This window comes from Oncorhynchus mykiss, chromosome 24 (assembly GCF_057628025.1).
Source record: "Oncorhynchus mykiss isolate SJ-2025 chromosome 24, ASM5762802v1, whole genome shotgun sequence".
In the NCBI taxonomy this organism is placed as follows: Eukaryota; Metazoa; Chordata; class Actinopteri; order Salmoniformes; family Salmonidae; genus Oncorhynchus; species Oncorhynchus mykiss.
In genome coordinates this window covers 36531759-36554000 of record NC_143045.1, presented here as the reverse complement: position 1 = coordinate 36554000, position 22242 = coordinate 36531759, and the positions used below count along the sequence as shown (strand labels likewise).

Below are 22242 nucleotides of genomic sequence, written 5' to 3'. Positions count from 1 at the left end.
TGAGGACGCGGCTAGGGACGCCATCTGGGCTAGCAGCCTTGTGAGGGTTAACACATTAAAATGCTTTACTCACGTTGGCCATGGTGAAGAGCCCGCAGGTTTTGGTAGCGGGCCAAATCACTGGCACTGTACTGTCCTCAAAGTGAGCTAAGAAGTTGTTTAATTAACTTGTCTGGGAGCAAGACATCGGTGTCTGCGACGGGGCTGGTTTTCTTTTTGTAATCCGTGATTGACTGTAGACCCTGCCATATACGTCTAGTGTTTGAGCCATTGAATTGCGACTCTACTTTGTCTCTATACTGACGATTAGCTTGTTTGATTGCCTTGCGGAGGGAATAGCTACACTGTTTGCATTTGGTCATGTTTCCAGTCACCTTGTCATGATTAAAAGCAGTGGTTCGCGCTTTCAGTTTTGCGCTTGAGGTATCTGCTTTGGGAGGGGGTATATACAGCTGTGATAAGAATCGAAGATAATTATTTTGGTAGATAATGCGGTCAGGATTTGATTGCAAGGAATTCTAGGTCAGGTGAACAAAAGGACTTGAGTTTCTGTATGTTGTTATGATCACACCACGGGTCGTTAATCATAAGGCATAAACCCCCGCCATTCTTCTTACTAGAGCGATGTTTGTTTCTGTCTGCGAGATGCGTGAAGAAACCGGTTGGCTGTACCAACTCAGATAACATATCCCGAGTGGGCCAGGTTTCCGTGAAACAGAGAATGTTACAATCTCTGATGTCTCTCTGGAAGGCAACCCTTGCTCGAATTTAATCTAACTTGTGGTCAAGAGACATGACATTGGCGATTAGTATACTCAGAAGCAGTGAGCGATGTGCCTGTCAATGGAACCTGACCAGAAGACTGCTCCGTCTGCCCCTTCTGTGGTACCGTTGTATTGGGTCGCCTACTGGGATCAGATGTCCTGGGTGGTGGTCCGCACAGAGGATCTGCTTCGGGAAAGTCTTATTCCTGGTCGTAATGTTGGTAAGTTGATGTTGCTGTTATATCCAATAGTTCTTCCTGGTCGTAATGTTGGTAAGTTGATGTTGCTGTTATATCCAATAGTTCTTCCTGGTCGTAATGTTGGTAAGTTGATGTTGCTGTTATATCCAATAGTTCTTCCCGGCTGTAAGTAATAATACTTAAGATTTCCTTGGGTAACAATGTAACAAATAATACATAAAAAAACAAAATAATGCATAGTTTCCTAAGAACGCCAAGCGAGGCGACCATCTCTGTCGGCACCATCTTGCTATTCACTCCCTTTGCTATGAAGCTCCTAACAAAGATCTCGTGCAACCAATTATCTTCAAAAGTCACATAATTAGTTAAATGAAGTCCACCTGTGTGCACTGTGTCACATGATCTATCACATGATCTCCGTACATATACACCTGTTCTGAAAGGCCCCAGAGTCTGCAATACCACTAAGCAGAGGGCACCACCAAGCAAGCAGCACCATGATGAACAAGGAGATCTCTCTTTTTGAAAGAATATGGCACCACATCAAATCTGCCAAGAGAGGCCGCCCACCAAAACTCACGGACCAGGCAAGGAGGACATTAATCAGAGAGGCAACAAAGAGACCAAAGATAACCCTGAAGGAGCTGCAAAGCTCCACAACGGAGATTGGACTCTGTCCATAGGACCACTTTAAGCTGTACACTCCCCAGAGCTGGGCTTTATGGAAGAGTGGCCAGAAAAAAAGCCATTGCTTAATGAAAAAAATAAGCAAACACATCTGGTGTTCGCCAAAAGGCATGTGAGAGACTCCCCAAACATATGGAAGAAGGTACTCTGGTCAGACGAGACTAAAATGTAGCTTTTTTGCCATCAAAAAAACACTATGTCTGGCGCAAACCCAACACCTCTCATCACCCTGAGAGCACCATCCCCAGAGTGAAGCACGGTGGTGGCAGCATCGTGCTGTGGTGATGTTTTTCACTGGCAGAGACTGGGAAACTGGTCAGAATTTAAGGAATGATGGATGGTGCTAAACACAGGGAAATTGTTGAGGGGAAACCTGTTTCAGTCTTCCAGAGATTTGAGACTGGGACGAAGGTTCACCTTCCAGCAGGGCAATGACCATAAGCATACTTCTAAAGCAACACTCGATGTGGTTTAAGGGGAAAGTGGAAACATTTAAATGTCTTGGAATGGCCTAGTCAAAGCCCAGAATAGTTATGCACCCTCAAGTTTTCAGTTTTTTTGTCTTATTTCTTGTTTGTTTCACAATAAAAAAATATTTTGCATCATCAAAGTGGTAGGCATGATATGTAAATCAAATGATGCAACCCCCCCCCAAAAAAAGCATTTTAATTCCAGGTTGTAAGGCAACAAAATAGGAAAAAAGCCAAGGGGGTGAATACTTTTGCAAGCCACTGTAGGTGTGTCCAAACTTTTCACTAGTACTGTATAATCATCGTCCTCGCATGATCCCCAATGACCAATCCAAATCATTCACCCACACTTTATTGGCGTGTGTACAATCACTTACAAACACTTCACTTATATCATGTCTTATAATATACTTTGGTTATTCAACCAGGCTGTACCTGTGATAACCCCCATTGTGTAATGTTATTGGAGTGATAATACTGGTGCATTGTAATCGGTGGAATATGAGAGATTGTGAATCATGATCAAGATAACCATGGATTAAAGAGAAATGAACATTGGATCGTACGTTTTATTACAAGGTTTTATTACAACTTAGTCATCTTAAGGTAAGATGACTAAGCTAACATTGACATGATGTAAGCAGTGTTGTTTTGTCAAAGATCTAGATGTTAACTATACTGAACAGAAATATAGATGCAAAATGCAACAACTTCAAAGATTTTACTGAGTTACAGTACATATAAGAAAACAATAAAAAAAAAACATAAACGAGGCAATATACCGAGTATTGGTACCGAGTCAATGTGCGAGGTCACACATCAGCAAACTGCTCTCACACATCAGCAAACTGCTCTCACACATCAGCAAACTGCTCTCACACATCAGCAAACTGCTCGCACACATCAGCAAACTGCTCTCAGACATCAGCAAACTGCTCACACACATCAGCAAACTGCTCTCAGACATCAGCAAACTGCTCGCACACATCAGCAAACTGCTCTCAGACATCAGCAAACTGCTCACACACATCAGCAAACTGCTCTCACACATCAGCAAACTGCTCTCAGACATCAGCAAACTGCTCGCACACATCAGCAAACTGCTCACACACATCAGCAAACTGCTCGCACACATCAGCAAACTGCTCGCACACATCAGCAAACTGCTCGCACACATCAGCAAACTGCTCACACACATCAGCAAACTGCTCGCACACATCAGCAAACTGCTCTCACACATCAGCAAACTGCTCACACACATCAGCAAACTGCTCACACACACGACGCCATACTGCCTGCCATTTCTATTTATGTTTTATTTAACCTTTATTTAACCAGGTAGGCTAGTTGAGAACACCTTTATTTAACCAGGTAGGCCAGTTGAGAACACCTTTATTTAACCAGGTAGGCTAGTTGAGAACACCTTTATTTAACCAGGTAGGCTAGTTGAGAACACCTTTATTTAACCAGGTAGGCTAGTTGAGAACAAGTTCTCATTTGCAACTGCGACCTGGCCAAGATAAAGCATAGCAGTGTGAATAGACAACAACACAGAGTTACACATGGAATAAACAAACATACAGTCAATAATACAATAGAACGAAAGAAAACAAAAAGTCTATTTACAGTGAGTGCAAATGAGGTAAGTTAAGGAAATAAATAGGCCATGGTGGCAAAGTAATTACAATATAGCAATTAAACACTGGAATGTGTTTGTGCCATCTGCCCGGTGCCATCTGCCCAGTACAGTTGAAACCGGGATTCAATCATGAAGAACACACTTGTTCAGCTTGCCAGTGGCCATCGGAGGTGAGCATTTGCCCACTAAAGTTGCTTACAACACCAAACTGCAGTCATGTCAAGACCCTGGTGAGGATGACGAGCACGCAATCTGACAGTTCGGGCAGAAATTATTTGGTTGTGCTAACCGACAGTTTCATCAGCTGTCCAGGTGGCTGGTCTCAGACGATCCAGCAGGTGAAGATGCCGGATGTGGCAATCCTTGGCTGGTGTGGTCTGCGTTTGTGAGGCCTGTTGGGCATAGTGCCAAATTTTCTAAAACAACTACGGAGGCGGCTTATTGTAGAGCAATTCACGTTAATTTCTCTGGCAACAGCTCTGGTGAATATTCCTGCAGTCAGCATGCCAATTACACACTCCCTCAAAACATGTGACTGTGGCATTGTGTTGTGTGACAAAACTGCAGACTTTAGAGTGACCTTTTATTGTCCACGCACAAGGTGCACCTGTTAGATGATCATGCTGTTTAATCAGCTTCTTGATATGGCACACCTGTCAAGTGGATCGATTATCTTGGCATGGGATAAATGCTCACTAACAGGGATGTAAACAAATTGGTGCACAACATTTGAGATAAAGAAGCTTTTTGTGCATATGGAAAATGTTTGGAATATTTTATTTTAGCTCATGAAACACACAGGATCAACACTTTACATCTTGCTTTTATATTTTTGTTCAGTGTTAAATATGTATCTAATGACTGATCATGTCATCTTGGAAGTATACTGCGATAAAGATAAAGTATACTGTGTAACCATGGCGCCGGAGGGGATGGCTGCTGTTTTATTGGCTCTTAACCAACCGTGCTATTTTGTTTGTTTAGTCGCATTGTTTGTAACTTATTTTGTACTTAATGTTGCCGCTACCATCTCTTCTGAACGAAAAGAGCTTCTGGACATCAGAACAGCAATAACTTACCTTGAAATGGATGAAGAATTTTTCTTTAATGAGCCGGACGAGAGGGATTTACACCAGACACCCGAATAGGCTCCCATCCCCGTCAATCGCAAGAGAAAGAGATGGAGGTTTCGCGGAAGGAGATCGGGGTGCCTTGAGAGGATCCGGCGACGTTTGGCTAATCTGCCTTTGCCATCGGTACTACCGGCCAACGTTCAATCGCTGGATAATAAAGTGGACGAACTAAAAGCACGTATCTCCTACCAATGTGACATAAAACATTTGACTATCTTATGTTTCACAGAGTCGTGGCTGAACAAAAATATGAATATAATACAGCTGGTGGGTTATACACTGTATCGGCAGGATAGAACAGCAGCCTCTGGTAAGACAAGGGGTGGTGGTCTATGTATTCAGCTGGTGTACGATATCTAAGGAAGTCTTGAGGTTTTGCTCGTCTGAGGTAGAGTATCTCATGATAAGCTGTAGACCACACTATCTACCTAGAGAGTTTTCATATATTCTTATATTCTTCGTAGCTGTCTATTTACCACCACAAACTGATGCTGGTAATAAGACCGCACTCAATGAGCTGTGCTCCTAGTGGCCTTGGTCTTTAATGTAGGGAAAATTAAATCTGTTTGACCTAATTAAGACCAGCATGTTAATAAATGTGCAAACAGAGAGAAAAAGAACTCTAGCCCATACAGAGACGCGTACAAAGCTCTCCCTCTCCCTCCATTTGGCAAATCTGACCATAATTCTATCCTCCTGATTCCTGCTTACAAGCAAAAATTAAATTAGGAAGCACCAGTGACTCTGTCAATAAAAAAGTGGTCAGTTGAAGCAGATGCTAAACTACAGGACTGTTTTGCTATCACAGACTGGAATATGTTACTGGATTCTTCCAATGGCATTGAGGAGTACACCACATTAGTCACTGGATTCATCAATAAGTGCATCAACGACGTTGTCCCCACAGTGACTGGACCTACATACCCCAACCAGAAGCCATGGATTACAGACAATATCCGCACTGAGGTAAAGGCCAGAGCTGCCTCTTTCGTGGAGCTTATAAGAAATCCCACTATTCCCTCTGACGAACTATCAAATTGGCAAAGCTTCAATACAGGACTAAGATCGAATCGTACTACACCGGCTCCGACGCTCATCGGAATCTATTACAGACTACAAAGGGAAGCACAGCTGAGAGCTGCCCAGTGACACGAGCCTACCAGATGAGCAAAATTACTTATTTTCTCGCTTTGAGGAAAGTAACACTGAAACATGCATGAGAGCATCAGCTGTTCCGGACGACTGTGTGATCACGCTCTCCGCAGCCGATGTGAATAAGACCGTTAAACAGGTCAACATTCACAAGGCCGCAGGGCCATCATTAAGTTTGCCAATGACACAAGAGTGGTAGGCCTGATCACCGACAACAACGAGACAGCCTATAGGAAGGAGGTCAGAGACCTGACCATGTGGTGCAAGGACAACAACCTCTCCCTCAATGTTATCAAGACAAAGGTTGTGGACTACAGGAAAAGGAGGACCGAGCATGCTCCCATTCTTATCGACTGGGCTGTAGAGGAGCAGGTTGAGAACTTCAAGTTCCTTGGCGTCTACATCACCAACAAACTAACATGGTCCAAGCACACTAACACAGTCATAAAGAGGGCACGACAAAATCTATTCCCCCTCAAGAGACTGAAAAGATTTGCCATGAGTCCTCAGATCCTCAAAAGGTTCTACAGCTGAACCATTGAGAGCATCCTGACAGGTTGCATCACTGTCTGGTATGGGTGTGGAAATTCTCGGCCTCTGACCGCAAGGCACTACAGAGGGTAGTGTGTACGGCCCATTACATCACTGGGGCCAAGCTTCCTGCCATTCAGGACCTCTATACCAGGCGGTGTCAGAAGAAGGCCCTAAAAATTGTCTAAGACTCCAGCCACCCGAGTCATAGACTGTTCTCTCTGCTTCCGCACGGCAAGCGGAATTGGAGCGCCAAGTCTAGGTCCAATAGGCTTCTAAGCAGCTTCTACCCCCAAGCCATAAGACTCCTGAACATCTAATCAGATGCCTAGCCAGACTATTTGTATTTCCACTTCCCTTTTACGCTGCTGCTACTCTCTGTTATTATCTATGCATAGTCACTTTAATAACTCAACCTACATGTACATATTACCTCAATTATCTCGACTAACCGGTGCCCTCGCACATTGACTCTGCACCAGTACCCCCTGGATATAGCTTCACTATTGTTATTTTACTGATGCTCTTTAATCATTTGTTACTTTAATTTCTTATTTTTGTAGGTATTTTTCTTAAAACTGCATTGTTGGTTAAGGGCTTTGTAAGTAAGAATTTCACTGTCAGGTCTACACCTATTGTATTCGGCGCAAATATGATTTGATTTGATTGGTCAGGTTGGCACAGGAACAGTCCAACTACTCCAACCAGCACAACAATATCACAGTAACCATTAATGCAAACTTTTTTCTGAGCTGTGATCCAACTGAAGCTTTCAAAGCGAAGATGAGCCATCAGGTAAACAGAACCAGTGTCACTAGCCAGGGCCCCGTATGAAGCCAACACTACGTCATAGGGTCCTGACCTGCCATTTGGCAAGCTGAGAGTCTATTCTCCTCTCCTCTTCTCTCCTCACCTCTTCTCTCTTCTCCCCTCCGCCATCTCCTCTCCCCTGCTGATCTTTTTATCCTCTTCTCTCGCTTTCTTTCTCTCACTCCAAATCCAATTCCACTCAGTTGTTTCCAATTGCTGCCTTACACACAAGCTTGCAGCACCAGCTCATTTCGATTGCCCAAACTGGAATTGGCAATTCAGTCCTGACTATCGATCCCGTCGTTTTCAAGCAGGCCCCTCAACACTGTTAGCTGCGTACCTAGTATTCGTTGGTTTGTGTGCGCAAGTGTGTGTTTGAGAGAATTGGTGCATTCATGAGTGCATGCTGAGCCGGTGTGGAAATTATTTATATATTTTTTGTAAGATTTTGATAATACAAAACATACACATACAAATGACACCGTCATACAAACATCAACTACATCTCACCTGCCCTGACCCACATGATCACACCCCCATCTCCAGCGCTTGCATCACTCTCCACCAAATGGCCTTAAATTGCACAATTTTGATCCTCTCCATCGCCGCCGCACTGTCAACATTTAGATAATAAAGCATGTGACCTTTCCATTGTGTTAACAACAGAGGATTTGTTCATTTCCAGTTTTTTTCTGTACATTTAGTGTACATTTAGTGTACATTTAGTGTACATTTACAGAGAAAGGACATCCCTGTCTTGTGCCCTTTTCTAAAGTAATTTCATCCTATAATGTAATATTTATTTTTGCTTCATTTTATTTCATTTAGTTTTTAAACTGGAAAGTTGGAAACAAAAAAAGGCCCTTCAAGACTGTCAAAAGCCTTTTTCAGCATCCACAGCCATTATTGATGAATCTATATCTTGTATTTTAGCATATTGTATTAAACTGAAACATGTTCTTTTAAGCTTCTGCCAATATCAGATATGTACAGTATATGTCCTGGGAAATGTTCTTGTTACTTACAACTTCATGCTAATCACATTAGCCTACGTTAGCTCAACCGTCTCGTGGATGGGACACTGATCCCGATGAAGTGTTCAAGAACAATCTGCATCTTTCCCCATCATGGAGCCTGAGCAACATTTAGGGTACAACAGTGTCTCCGGAAAGTATTTAGAGATTTGAACTTTTTCCACATTTTGTTAGTCTTATTCTAAAATGTATCAAAGAAATAAAAATCCTTAGCAATCTAAACACAATACTCCATAATGACAAAGCAAAAACACATTTTTAGAAGTTTTTGCAATTTTACAAAAAATAAGACACAAGTATCTTATTTAACTATTCAGGCCCTTTGCTATGAGACTTGAAACTGAGCTCATGTGCATCCTGTTTCCATTGATCATCCTTGAGATGTTTCTACAACTTGATTGGAGTCCACCTGTGGTAAATTAAATTGATTGGACATGATTTGGAAAGGCAAACACCTGTCTATATAAGGTCCCAGATTTGACAGTGCATGTCAGAGCAAAATCCAAGCCATGAGTTTGGAGGAATTGTCCATAGAGCTCCGAGACAGGATTGTGTCGAGGCACAGATCTGGGGAAGAATACAAAAACATTTCTGCAGTATTGAAGGTCCCCAAGAACACAGTGGCCTCCATCATTCTTAAATGAAATAAGTTTTGAACCACCAAGACTCTTCCTAGAGCTGGCCGCCCGGCCAAAATAAGCAATCGCAGGAGAAGGACTTTGGTCAAGGAGGTGACCAAGAACCTGATGGTCACTCTGATAGACGTCCACAGTTCCTCTGTGGAGGTGGGAGAACCTTTCAGAATGACAACCATCTCTGCAGTACTCCACCAATCAGGCCTTTATGGTAGAGTGGCCAGATGGAAGCCACTCCTCAGTAAGGCACATGACAGCCCGATTGGAGTTTGCCTGAAGACACCTAAAGGATTCTCAGACCATGAGAAACAAGACTGGTTTGATGAAAACAAGATTGAACTGTTTGGCCTGAATGTCAATCGTCATATCTGGAGGAAAAATGGCACCATCCTTACGGTGAAGCATGGTGGTGGCAGCATCATGCTGTGGGAATGTTTTTCAGTGGCAGGTACGGGGAAACTAGTCACGATCGAGGGAAAGATGAACAGAGAAAAGTACAGAGAGATCCTTGATGAAAACCTGCTCCAGAGAGCTCAGAACCTCAGACTGGGGTGAAGGTTCACCTTCCAAAATGACACTAACCCTAAGTACACAGCCAAGACCATGCAGGAGTGGTTTCGGGACAAGTCTTTGACTGTCCTTGAGTGTCCCTGCCAGAGTCCGGACTTGAACCCGATCGAACATCTCTGGAGAGACCTGAAAATAGCGTTGCAGTAACGCTCCCCATCCAACCTGACAGAGCTTGAGAGGATCTGCAGAGAAGAATGGGAGAAACTCCCCAAATACAGGTGTGCCAATTTTGTAACATCATAACCAAGAAGACTCATGGCTGTATTCACTGCCAAATGTGCTCCAACAAAGTACTCAGTATTTTTTAATTCTACCTTTATTTAACTAGGCAAGTCAGTTAAGAACACATTTTTATTTACAATGACAGCCGACTGGGGAACAGTGGGTTAACTGCCTTGTTCAGGGGCAGAATGACATATTTTTACCTTGTCAGCTCTGGGATTCGATCTAGCAATATTTCGGTTACTTGGCCCAATGCTCTAACCACCAGGCTACCTGCCACCCCGAGGGTCTGAATACTTATGTATATGTAAAATTTCAGTTTTCTTATTTATTTATTTATTTTTTAAACTGTGTAAACAATTTTATCAGCGTAAACAAAACGTGAAAAAGTCAATGGGTCTTAATAGTTTCTGAATGGACTGAACATTACATATATATGGACTGAACATTACATATATATGGACTGAACATTACATATATATTACAGCGTGTGAGTATGTGGGCCCAGTAGACATTTAACAGAGAACACACAAAAAAACATAAAGCAAATTACTTCTTTGTACTTTGAACCTCTATGACTTTTTAGGGCTTTAAAGCTCCAACTCCTCTCCTAATGTACCAACAGACTGTAGATGATGTCATTGTACATACTGTACATTGGTTGAAGACTGCCACTTAATTAACTACTGTGGTCAGTTTGTATTACCTTGTAAATTAAATGAAAGTGTAGTGGCTGGGGTCTACTTGGGGAGAATGGGTCCACCGATAGACTCAAGGGGGATGAATGGAGGCCCCACACACATTTCAGAGAATTGTCTGATGCCCTCCCAGTCACCCTGTCCCAATCCCTCCGATAGAGTACCTCTCCACTCCCATCAATAACCACTGTTGAAGCTTATCTATATTGACGAACAAGGAACATTAATCCTCCCCTAATCAACACCCATCCATATATCGACTTGCTAATCCATTCTCCTTCATTCACATACAACATACACCCTATGCATCTAGACATCCATTTTCTCCCACCCTACTACACATAGTCATATTCACCCCCTTCCTTCACACTCCCATTCATATGCACAAACCAGCCAAGTCCCCCATGATACAAGTGAGTACTCGATGTCCATCCATGTCTGAGGATGTCGGGAGATGACGTGGAAACCGGCCACTATGGGCAATAGTGAACGTAGTTACCTTCAAGTAGGTTTCGGTCTTGGTAGGGGCATTGTGGACAGGAATGTAGGGTGGTCCTAAGCATCAGCCTCTGAATACAAACGCTGCAAGTTCAAGTCCAGTGTTATGTGTTGGTTTTGAGATGTTTGTTTTAAATCTATACCAAACCTTAACCCTAACCTTAACCATTCAGAGTTAATGCCTAACCTTCATTTGAAGTTAATGTCTAAACTAAACCTTAAATTCTGCCGTTAGACTTTCAGAGCTAGTTGATAGGTTTGAATATGCGGGAACTGAGATTTAGCCAGGATTTACCGGCCAAGAAACCGGTAAATGATATTAAATGATTCATATGAACAGCGTAAAATTAAACTGTTAAATGATATGTGGTGTCTAAATCAGGCTTCTCTATGGCCTCTGCACGATGAATAATCAATGGTCATCTCAGCATGAAGCACAGTTCACAATGCATGTAGACCTATCATCTCATCATTATACTTTTTTTTTCTTGTGACAGGTAGGTCTACATTTGCTGCAGCATGGTCTATGCTACAGTAATATAAAGACTGAATCTCCATCTGGCTTTCAGGGGTCACCTGCCCATATCCATTCAATCTTTGTGAAGAGAAGTGAAAGCTATCTGCATCTAATTAGAGTCCTATATTATTCAAGGATGTCATTAGAATGAAGACAATGACAATAAAAAGTATTTAATTTAACCCTTGTGTGGTTTTTGTTTTTCACCCAATGTTCCCAGTGTCTGATAGACCCACAGCACTATTGGGTTTTTAAAACAATACATCCATAACAATGTATGTAAAAATACTTAATACTTAGGTGCTGACTTATATAAATTACAAGCACTGTTGTAACAGATCTCTTCGTCGTCTGACGACGAGTATGAAATATCTGACCAATGCGCCGTGTGTTAAGCGTTCGTCATGTATTAATTGAAAAAAATGAACACTACACAAAATAACAACTAAGAGAAAACAAAACAGTTCCGGCAGGTGATCAGACACTAAACAGAAATTAACTACCCACAAATAGTGGGAACACAGGCTACCTAAGTATGGTTCTCAATCAGAGACAACGATTGACAGCTGCCTCTGATTGGGAACCATACCAGGCCAAAAGCAGAAATACAAAACATAGAACAAAAACATAGAATTCCCACCCCAACTCACGCCCTGACCAAACTAAATTAGAGACATAAAAAAGGAACTAAGGTCAGGACGTGACACCTGTAGACAGCACAGAGGTCTAAGACACTGCAACACCGTGCAAGAAGCATCGCTGCAGCACCTGGTTTGAATCCAGGCTACGTCACATGTGCCGTGATTGGGAGTCCCATAGGACGGCAAACAATTGGCCCAGGGTCATGGGTCATGGACGGCACTGTATATTTCCTCTTTTGTATTGTCGTTTCATGGTCATTGGCATCTTCTACTTCTTTTGTTTCTTTCCAGAGAATAACAGTTAGTTGGGGATTGTATTGGGGGACAGGTCCTGGAAAAAATCCAATGTTCTGGCCGTGGATTTTAATCTCCATTCCCCCCCATGTTCCTTCACAATGTTGACTTTGGTTCACAGCTTGAAGGTTCCCACGCGAGGCCATTTGTCGTTGTTCTATTTCACGCTAATCCGATGGCATCGTTCCAGATCCTGTGGTGATACATCCACGCCAAGCTCCTCTGATATCAGTTTGACAATGTAGCTGGAAGAGTTTCCTTTTTCCTCATCGTCCATTAAGCACAATATTCCAATGTTGTTTTGTCTCATTCTGTTTTCTTGCTCATCTTCTAAAGTTTGCAAACTTGTTTCCCGAAGACAAAATGTTGTTGTCTTGTTCGCTCATGTGCACACCTCGTATGTGTCTGTCTGACACGATAGACTCTACTGTCCTTCCTAGCAAATCTATATTTTTTAACAACATATTGTAACAGTATGATTGTTTTGGTGAGCATTGAGAGCATTTTAGCTATGTTTTCCTGGATATCCTTTAGCTGTTCATTGCTCTCATTTGCATCTCCAAGTTGTTCCTTATGTTTTCCTCTGAGGGAAACCGTGTCGCTGCTGATTGATTCGCTGCAGTACATAACTGACCACTCACTCTCTCTCAGTTGCTTGGGAATATGTTGATCTATTGATTTGAAAGGCTTCGTTTAAACTATGTTGTCTGGCTTCTAAATATAAACGCAATTTTGTGGTACAAAATGGTGCTACTCCCCATGTGTCCCCCTGCGGGGGTGTGAAATGGTGCTACTCCCCATGTGTCCCCCTGTGGGGGTGTGGAATGGTGCTAGTCCCCATGTGTCCCCCTGTGGGGGTGTGGAATGGTGCTACTCCCCATGTGTCCCACTGTGGGGGTGTGGAATGGTGCTACTCCCCATGTGTCCCCCTGTGGGGGTGTGGAATGGTGCTACTCCCATGTGTCCCCCTGTGGGGGTGTGGAATGGTGCTACTCCCCATGTGTCCCCCTGTGGGGGTGTGGAATGGTGCTACTCCCCATGTGTCCCCCTGTGGGGGTGTGGAATGGTGCTACTCCCCATGTGTCCCCCTGTGGGGGTGTGGAATGGTGCTACTCCCCATGTGTCCCCCTGTGGGGGTGTGGAATGGTGCTACTCCCCATGTGTCCCCCTGTGGGGGTGTGGAATGGTGCTACTCCCCATGTGTCCCCCTGAGGGGGTGTGGAATGGTGCTACTCCCCATGTGTCCCCCTGTGGGGGTGTGGAATGGTGCTAGTCCCCATGTGTCCCCCTGTGGGGGTGTGGAATGGTGCTACTCCCCATGTGTCCCCCTTTGGGGGTGTGGAATGGCGCTACTCCCCATGTGTCCCCCTGTGGGGGTGTGGAATGGTGCTACTCCCCATGTGTCCCCCTGTGGGGTGTGGAATGGTGCTACTCCCCATGGTTCCCCCTGTGGGGGTGTGGAATGGTGCTACTCCCCATGTGTCCCCCTGTGGGGGTGTGGAATGGTGCTACTCCCCATGTGTCCCCCTGTGGGGGTGTGGAATGGTGCTAGTCCCCATGTGTCCCCCTGTGGGGGTGTGGAATGGTGCTACTCCCCATGGTTCCCCCTGTGGGGGTGTGGAATGGTGCTACTCCCCATGTGTCCCCCTGTGGGGGTGTGGAATGGTGCTACTCCCCATGTGTCCCCCTGTGGGGGTGTGGAAATTCATATGACCCGAGTTAAAAAGGGGAGATCCATGTAGAGGGCGGATATAATGTGTTATCCCAAGTATGAAGGTTTTGTAAAACAGGAAGATGTCAGTTCCCTGTCAGATGACATGCCAATACGTACAGCACCAGCAAATATATCTGTAAAACAGGTAAGAAGTAAAGCACTGTATGTCCGCATTAGAAGTGATTGTGGTAGTGAATTTCTATGATTAAGAAATAGAAAGAAACACAGGCTGTAATTACAGTAATTAATATACAATAGCAATGTATGCTACTATGCTAATGTACATAAGGTGCTAGCAAGAGCAGTGGATGGTAACAGCAATGGTATGAGGCTAACAATGATATTGCTGTAGCTTTACCAGGGAATACAGATTGCTACATTAGCAATGGGATTAGCAGTGCAATATTATCAGGAAACAGTACCAGTAACCATTAGAGAAATTATAGTAAATATTGCATAAATGTCATTTAAAGTGCAGTAAACGTCATAACATTAGGCTAACGGGCTAATAGCATAGGCACACAAAAGCTACAGTAAACAATAATCAATATGGAAAGGGAAAGGGGGTTAACTAGTCAGTTGTCCATTTGAATGTATTCAATTGAAATGTGTTTTCCGCATTTAACCCAATCCCTCTGAATCAGAGATATGTACTATTTAGTGGCATGTTAGCATGCTAATAATGCTAATGGAGCTAGCAATGGTAACAATGCAGATAGGTAAGTTAAACACTCTATTTGCCATGGAGAGTTAGGACGGTAACCATGCTAATGACACTAGCCTGCTAACAAGAAATACACCGGAAGTGATTCCATAAACCCGGAAGTGAAGAACATTAAATTAAATCCAATTCCATTTTTCTAATTTGCCGAATACAACAGGTAGACCTTATCGTGATATGGTAAGCGCTTAACCAACCCTTAACCAACTTAAGAAAATATTTCAGAAAGAAATTAAAGTAAGAAAATATGAAGTAACACAATAAAATAACAATGTGGAGGTTATATACAGGGGGTACCGGTACTGAGTCAATGTGGAGGTTATATACAGGGGGTGACGGTACAGAGTCAATGTGGAGGCTATATACAGGGGGTACCGGTACAGAGTCAATGTGGAGGCTATATACAGGGGGTGCCGGTACAGAGTCAATGTGGAGGCTATATACAGGGGGTACCGGTACAGAGTCAATGTGGAGGCTATATACAGGGGGTGCCGGTACAGAGTCAATGTGGAGGCTATATACAGGGGGTACCGGTACAGAGTCAATGTGGAGGCTATATACAGGGGGTACCGGTATAGAGTCAATGTGGAGGCTATATACAGGGGGTACCGGTACAGAATCAATGTGGAGGTTATATACAGGGGGTACCGGTACAGAGTCAATGTGGAGGCTATATACAGGGGGTACCAGTACAGAGTCAATGTGGAGGCTATATACAGGGGGTACCGGTACAGAGTCAATGTGGAGGCTATATACAGGGGGTACCGGTACAGAGTCAATGTGGAGGCTATATACAGGGGGTACCGGTACAGAGTCAATGTGGAGGCTATATACAGGGGGTACCCGTACAGAGTCAATGTGGAGGCTATATACAGGGGGTACCAGTACTGAGTCAATGTGGAGGCTATATACAGGGTGTTACGGTACTGAGTCAATGTGGAGGCTATATACAGTGGGTACCGGTACTGAGTCAATGTGGAGGCTATATACAGGGGGTACCGGTACTGAGTCAATGTGGAGGCTATATACAGGGGGTACCGGTACTGAGTCAATGTGGAGGCTATATACAGGGGGTACCAGTACTGAGTCAATGTGGAGGCTATATACAGGGGGTACCAGTACTGAGTCAATGTGGAGGCTATATACAGGGGGTACCGGTACAGAGTCAATGTGGAGGCTATATACAGGGGGTACCGGTACAGAGTCAATGTGCGGGGGTTAGTCAAGGTAATTTGTACATGCAGTTAGGGGTAAAGGGACTATGCATTGATAATACACAGCGAGTATGTAAATAGTCCTGGTGGCTTTTTGAGATGAATTGTTCAGCAGTCTTATGACTTGGGCGTAGCTGTTAAGGAGTATTTTGGACTTAGACCTAGGCGCTCCGGTCCCGCTTGCTGTGCGGCTAGCAGAGAGAACAGTCTTTGACCATTTTTTGGGGGCCTTCCTCTGACACCGCCAAGTATATAGGTCCTGGATGGCATGAAGCTTGACCCCAGTGATGTACTGGGCCGTACGCATCACCATCTATTTTTTTGTCTTTTGGCTGTTTGGGACTACAAAACACAAGCTCCATCTTAGGACACATGGTATCCTATGCGATGGGGATGCCAAATGGAAAAGACTCCAACTCTAAGAGCATAAGATTTCATGGGAAACTAACAGAACAACACCCTAAAGGTGTGCGCAGCTCACAAGTCAGCTATAACGTGCAAGTAATTGTAACACAATGCTAATATTGTAACAACACTATTACAAAGTATAATAGCGAATGTATTGGCAAATTACACATGTATGAACACCTCATGCATGAAAATGGTGGGCTGGAACAGGGCACTTACTTTGCATTGACGCACTAGTGTCCGGAGTTTGCAGTCCAGTATGCAACCTTCATCTACAGTGGAAACCACTTTACTGAAAGTATCCACATTACTCTTGGAAGACCTCTGCACTAAGGATTGGTGTAACTATGCTTTTTGTAGTTGTCCCGGCCCCACTTGCGGATTGGCCTGGGTGCAGGAGGGCTTTGTCAAAGGTGGTGACGGACAGGTCAAGAGTTCCAATGACAGGTCACTGGGGAGACGTGCCCTAACATGTTCTTAGAGCAGAGGGCAGCCCCCTCAAACAATCCCTGACTAGAAAGAGGATTATCTACAGACAATGTCTATAGGCATTATGCAGCCATTGTGTCCACAAGCCTTTTTCAGATGGTCTAACTGTCACCATTATTACATACTTTCCCTTTAAGTCCGACAGATGTTACTGAGCCGCGGGGAGTAACAGCAGGGGTGCTCGAACACACCACACACACCTAAACCCACAGACACATGTACACCCATGCACAAACACAGACACAAACACACACACACACACACACACACACAGACTTTTCAGCCTTGATGCCCACTTTTACCCCACTAGGGAGTAAAAAAGGTATAATGATTTACCTCTGTGTTAGGAAGTGTGTGTCTCTGTTTGAGTGTGTGTGTGTTGTGTGTGTGTGTGTGTGTGTGTGTGTGTGTGTGTGTGTGTGTGTGTGTGTGTGTGTGTGTGTGTGTGTGCGTGTGCGTGTGCGTGTGTGTGTGTGTGTGTGTGTGTGTGTGTGTGTGTGTGTGTGTTGTGTGTGTGTGTGTGTGTGTGTGTGTGTGTGTGTGTGTGTGTGTGTGTGTGCGTGTGTGTGTGTGTGTGTGTGTGTGTGTGTGTGTGTGTGTGTGTGTGTGCGTGTGTGTGTGCGTGTTAGTCTTTGACAGGTAGGAATGAACATTCTCCAGCTCTGTCAAGCAGGTCAAAGTATAGATGATTTCCTGAGACTGTGGACTCTGAGCAGCAGCCATGTTGGAGAATGGTAGAACAGCCTGTGACCTGATGAACTCTGTATAGTACCTGGAGATACTGGAACAACAACATCGTATAGCTTTTTCTATTGGTTAGAAGTGACTGTTTGTTGCACCAACTTCATAGCTGTATTGTTTGTGGCGTAAAGTGGAACTGACAGCGTTTTAGCAACATGAAATCTTATTCAAATCTGTGATTCCACATCTGCATTGCTTGTTGTTTGGGGTTTTAGGTCAGGGTTTCTGTGTAAGTACTTAGTGACATCCGCTGATGTAAAAAAAGGTCTTTATAAATACATTTGATTGATTGATTGATATACACCCCAGGAGGAATATGATATCTTTAAAAAAACAAAAATGTTCTGACAAGCGAGCACTTAGATATGGTCATTTTCACACTTTCATAGAATGCTTGGGAATGCCGTAGGTAGTTGTGAAAATTCTATAGCAAAATAGAGAGGGAGAGTGGTCGTGCTTTTGGACAATTAACAGACACTGCAGTAAATTAAACCCAATAAAAACGTCTGTATTGTTCAGGACCGGACTCTAAACAGACCGGCGCACCATAGCCAATCAGAGCCTTTATGCAAATAAGGTATTTGCCACATAGGTCTGCCATGGGGGGGGGGGCTGTTATTTTTTATTTTTTGGGGGGGTGTCTAAAATCATTTCCTGCATTTCTACACTTTCTAATATGACTCATGACCCTTCTAGCCATCTCTATTTAAAACAAAAAGTCATCAAGCTTAGTAAGATATTGTTATTAAGTAATGAGTAATGAGTAATTGATTAGACTGAGATCAGAGGTAATGCAAAAGTCAAACGTGTGTTAAAACCTTTAACCAATAACCGAACAAATGAACAAAAAAAAATATAAGAAAGTACAGAGAACTTTTAATTAAGGTTAAAACCTTCACACGTACCAACATTTTACACGGGTCCCAGCAGCGCATGCTCAAGCCGGTGTGATAAGAACCCTTATTTAGAACTGCCAGTATCGATTGACGCAATAGTCAGCATTTGAGCTGGCCACACTATTTTTTCAATTAAGTACAACACTTTCTAGAAATGGAAAGTAATCCGATGATTGGTAGTTTGTGCGCGCCGGCATGTTTGTTTCTCCCACGTCAACCAAAGATAATAAGAGGAGACAAGATGAGTTTGGTCTACCCTTCATTCACTTCCGGAAGTTTACTCGAAAGATGAGTGAACCGTTCCCTCACCTCATTATAACATCTTTGGTCTGACAGACATTTACGTGACACCCAGAATGCATTGTATAATGTCAACAAACATGACGCCACACATAGCTGGCAAATAGCTTAGCATTATTTCATTATTTATAGTACAACCTTCAAAAAAGTATTTTACACACATTATATTTGTCCAATACAATCTCTGCAATAAAAATAATGCATAATTTGTCACATTTGTATATGTATGTCTATATAGGTATGTGTATGTATATATGTGTATATATATGTCTATATAGGTATGTGTATGTATATATGTGTATATGTATGTCTATATAGGTATGTGTAGGTATATATGTGTATATATATGTCTATATAGGTATGTGTAGGTATATATGTGTATATATATGTCTATATAGGTATGTGTAGGTATATATGTGTATATGTATGTCTATATAGGTATGTGTATGTATATATGTGTATATGTATGTCTATATAGGTATGTGTATGTATATCTATATAGGTATGTGTCTGTATATATGTGTACATGTATGTCTATATAGGTATGTGTATGTATATATGTGTATATCTATATTGGTATGTGTATGTATGTATATATGTGTATATGTATGTATGCGTGTATGGATATATATATTTACCAAAAAATGGGGGATTGGAAATGATGCAGACAATTACATTGGAAACAACATTCTTTCCGCAATATTAAGCTGATCCACCCCGGGAAAAAAGGGGAAAAAAAGAAAGTTGACTCTGTCTTTAAACAGCTTGGAAAATTCCAGAAAATTATGTGATGGCTTTAGAAGCTTCTGATAGGCTAATTGACGTCAATTGGAGGTATGTATTGTATTTCAAGGCCTACTTTCAAACTCAGTGCCTCTTTGATTGACATCATGGGAAAATCAAAATAAATCAGCCTAGACCTCAGTAAAAACAATTGTAGACCTCAACAAGTCTGGTTCATCCTTGGGAGCAATTTCCAAATGCCTGAAGGTACCACGTTCATCTGTACAAACAAAGGTACGCAAGTATAAACACCATGGGACCACGCAGCCATCATACCGCTCAGGACGGAGATGGCTTCTGTCTCCTAGAGATGAACGCACTTTGGTGTGAAAAGTGCAAATCAATCCCAGAACAACAGCAAAGGACCTTGTGAAGGAGCTGGAGGAAACCGGTACAAAAGTATCTATATCCACAGTAAAACGAGTCCTATATCGACATAATCTGAATGGCCGCTCAGCAAGGAAGAAGCCACTGCTCCAAAACCACCATAAAAAGTCAGACTACGGTTTGTAACTGCACATGGGGACAAAGATCATACTTTTTGGAGAAATGTCCTCTGGTCTGATGAAACAAAAATAGAACTGTTTGGCCATAATGACCATCGTTATGTTTGGAGGAAAAAAGGGGAGGATTGCAAGCCGAAGAACACCATCCCAGTACGGGGGTGGCAGCATCATGTTGTGGGGGTGCTTTGCTGCAAGAGGGACTGGTGCACTTCACAAAATAGATGCCATCATGAGATAGGAAAATTATGTGGATATATTGAAGCAACATCTCATGACATCAGTCAAGTTAAAGCTTGGTCGCAAATGGGTCTTCCAAATGGACAATGACCCCAAGCATACTTCTAAAAGCTGTGGCAAAATGGCTTAAGGACAACAAAGTCAATGTATTGGTGTGGCCATCATAAAACCCTGACCTCAGTCCTATAGAAGATTTGTGGGCAGAACTGAAAAAGCATGTGTGAGCCAGGAGGCCCACAAACCTTTCTCAGTTACACGAGCTCTGTCAGGAGGATTGGGACAAAATTCACCCAACTTATTGTGGGAAGCTTGTGGAAGGCTACCCGAAAGGTTTGACCCAGGTTAAACCATTTCAAGGCAATGCTACCAAATTCTAATTGAGTGTATGTAAACTTCTGACCCACTTAGGAAAGTGATGAAAGAAACAAAAGCTGAAATAAATCATTCTTTCTACTATTATTCTGACATTTCACATTCTTAAAATGAAGTGGTGATCATAACTGACCTAAGACAAGGTCTTTATACTAGGATTAAATGTCAGGAGTTGTGAAAAACAGAGTTTGAATGTATTTGGCTGAGGTGTATGTAAGCTTCTGACTTCAACTGTACATCCAGTACAGACGTATACACAGACTGCAATATGTTGCCACATGTGGATAGTGTGCATCCTCTTCCCATCAGGAACGGTCTACCACATAGCCAGTTATGCAGGGTTAAACAAATCTGTGGCCACCAGTCAGATTTTGACAGCAATGCTAAGAAAATGACAGATCAATTCAAAATGAGAGGCTACAAGAACAACACTTTTGATGTTGCAATTATGAAAATACCTCAAAAACCAAGAGAGGAATTGCTAAAAAACTAAACCAAAGCAGAAAAACAATGCAACAGTCTTTTTGCACCACGTGTTCAGAGAAAATGAAAGCAATCCTAAAAAAAGCTCTGGCATGTTCTGCAATCAGAGAAGAAAAATTGCATTCCTCTTCAAAGAACCTCAACTGGTGGTCTATAAGCGCCGTCACAATATTGGGGATAGATTGGTGAGATCTGACCTGCCCCCTGAGTCCACTCAGACACTCTTGAAACCCCTTCCAAATGGGAACTACAAATGTGCAATAAGTGCAATAAGCACTACAGAAACGTCCTTCAGACACCCACATACATGTCTAAAAATCCCTGTTAGGGGCATCATCTCATCCAAGACAAAGGGGGTAATCTATCTCATCTCCTGTACATGTGGGAAAAGCCTACGGAGGACAAATAAAAGACAATTAAAACAACGCATAGCTGAACACCGCAGCTTAATCAGGTGTAACAGCACTGACTATTCAGTAGCAACTCACTTTGTTGACGCTAACCATCCCATCTCCTGTGTGTCAAATCGGAGGGCCTGTTGTCCGGACTTCTGGCAGTCTCTATGGGGGTGCCACAGGGTTCAATCCTCGGGCCGACTCTCTTCTCTGTATACATAAATGATGTTGCCCTTGCTGCTGGTGATTCTCTGATCCACCTCTACGCCGACGACACCATTCTGTATACTTCTGGCCCCTCTTTGGACACTGTGTAAACTAACCTCCAGACGAGCTTTAATGCCATACAACTCTCCTTCCAAGGCCTCCAACTGCTCTTAAACGCAAGTAAAACTAAATGTATGCTATTCAACCGATCACTGCACGCACCTGCCCGCCTGTCCAGCATCACTATTCTGGACGGCTCTGACTTAGAATACGTGGACAAC

General features: G+C 43.1%; 1 protein-coding gene across 1 annotated transcript in view; it reads right to left on the bottom strand.

Moving 5' to 3' along the window:
• Positions 1-17191, bottom strand: part of si (sucrase-isomaltase) — a 117399-nt gene extending 100208 nt beyond the window's left edge. The window contains exon 1 of the mRNA XM_090218929.1: positions 16772-17191. The gene's annotated coding sequence lies outside the window, so the exon portion shown is untranslated. The remainder of the gene's footprint in view (positions 1-16771) is intronic.
• Between the last annotated feature and the right edge of the window lie 5051 nt (positions 17192-22242).